Here is a 2,236-nt window from a genome sequence, read left to right on the forward strand (position 1 = left end):
TTCTGTGTTTTTAGTAGAGACAGGGTTTCACCGTGTTAGCCAGGATGGTCTTGATCTCCTGACATCATGATCCGCCCGCCTCGGCTTCCCAAAGTGCTGGGATTACAGGCGTGAGCCACCACGCCCGGCCTCACGCTTTTAATCTCAGCACATTGAGAGGCTGAGACGGGCAGATCACTTGAGGTCAGGAGTTTGAGACCTGCCTGGCCAACATGGTGAAACCGCCATCTCTACTAAAAATACAAAAATTAGCCAGGCATGGTGGCAATGCCTGTAATCCCAGCTACTCACTACTCAGGAGGCTGAGGCATGAGCATTGCTTGAACCCGAGAGGCAGAGGCTGTACATCATGCCACTGCACTCTAGCCTGGGAAACAGAGTGAAACTGTGTCTCCAAACAAAACAAAACAAAACAGGGTGGGTGCGGTGGCTTACGCCTGTAATCCCAGCACTGTGGGAGGCCGAGGCGGGCGGATCACCTGAGGCCTGGAGTTCCAGACCAGCCTGACCAACATGGAGAAACCCCGTCTCTACTAAAAATACAAAATTAGCTGGGCGTGGTGGTGCATGCCTATAAACTCAGCTACTCGGGAGGCTGCGGCAGGAGAATCGCTTGAACCTGGGAGGCAGAGGCTGCAGTGAGCCGAGATTGTGCCATTGCACTCCAGCCTGGGCAACAAGAACGAAACTCTGTCTCAGAAAAAAAAAAAAAAAAACCTTTCATTTCTACTTGACATTATTCAACAAATGCAAGCAAATGATCAGGGAGATGCCTATCAGTTAAAGAGAAAAAATGGCACCAATAGATACAAGTATCTTATAACTGTTTTCAAAATATAAATTTGACAATGATCTACAATTACTAAAATTTTGCATATGTCAGCTGGCTAAATGATTTTTTTTTTTTTTTAAGAAACAAAAGTAGGCCAGGCACAATGGCTTGTACCTGTAATCCTAGCATTTTGGGAGGCCAAGGCAGGAGGACTGCTTGAGCCCAGTTCGAGACCAGCCTGGGTAACATGGCAAGATCCTGTCTCTACAAAAAATCAAAAAATTAGCCAGGCATTAATGGTCCCAGTTACTTGGGAGGCTGAGACAGGAGGATTGCTTGAGCCCAGGAGGTCAAGCAAGGCTCCAGTGAGCCATGATTGTGCTACCACTACACTCCAGCCTGGACAACAGCAGTAAACATGGTTTGGAAAAAAAAAAAAAAAAAAGGCAGCAAGAGTAAACATGTGCAATGTGCAATTGAAGACCACTAGTATCTTCTCAGGGATTAAGGAAGCGACAACTTTAAGGATGATTTACAACCCTTTAGATACTAGATTCATTATGGAATCAGGAAAATTGTGTGCTTATAATCTTCCACCCAAATCAAAAGAATAGACTTAAATTATACTTATTCTTCATTACCCTGGTTCAAAATGAAATGACAGAAATCAAGACTTAATGGGTAATTTTTTAAAAAGTATATGTGCTTTTAATGTCACAAGGATTAACCAAATTAGACTATACAAAAATCTGTATGGAAATGTAACACCAAGTGACATTAACACTTTAGTCTTATATTCTTTTAAGAAGACAACCCATCAAAATATGGCAGTTACTGAGTTAGTTAAAAGGATATTTATAAGGCCAGGTGCAGTGGTTCACACCTGTAATCCCAGCACTTTGGGAGGCTAAGGTGGGCAGATCACCTGAGGTCAGAAGTTCGAGACCAGCCTGACCAACATGGAGAAACCCCATCTCTACTAAAAATACAAAAATTAGCCGGGTGTGGTGGTGCATGCCTGTAATCCCAGCTACTTGGGAGCTGAGGCAGGAGAATCCCTTGAACCAGGAAGGCGGAGGTTGCAGTGAGCCGAGATGGCGCCATTGCACTCTAGCCTGGGCAACAAGAACAAAACTCTGTCTCAAAAAAATAAAAACAATGTTTATAATAACTCATCTAGACCATATTTGGGGGGAAAAAGGACATTTATGCTATTGGGTTGCATGCCTCAATTCTTCAGATCCCATTTTGTTTTTGCTTGCTTAAAACATACTTCTAAAAAGTGAAAACTCAAATGTAAAAAGTTCCAATTCTGAGTTTGGTATACAGCAATAAAAATTTTATAAATACCTTCCAATTTCACATGTATGAATCATTTCTTTGATCAAATACTTGTGCTGGAGTAAAAATTAAGATACTAACTCAACAAGAAAAGTTACAATGTGCAGACTTAACATTAGACAA

Source organism: Symphalangus syndactylus, chromosome 11 (assembly GCF_028878055.3).
Source record: "Symphalangus syndactylus isolate Jambi chromosome 11, NHGRI_mSymSyn1-v2.1_pri, whole genome shotgun sequence".
Lineage (NCBI taxonomy): Eukaryota > Metazoa > Chordata > Mammalia > Primates > Hylobatidae > Symphalangus > Symphalangus syndactylus.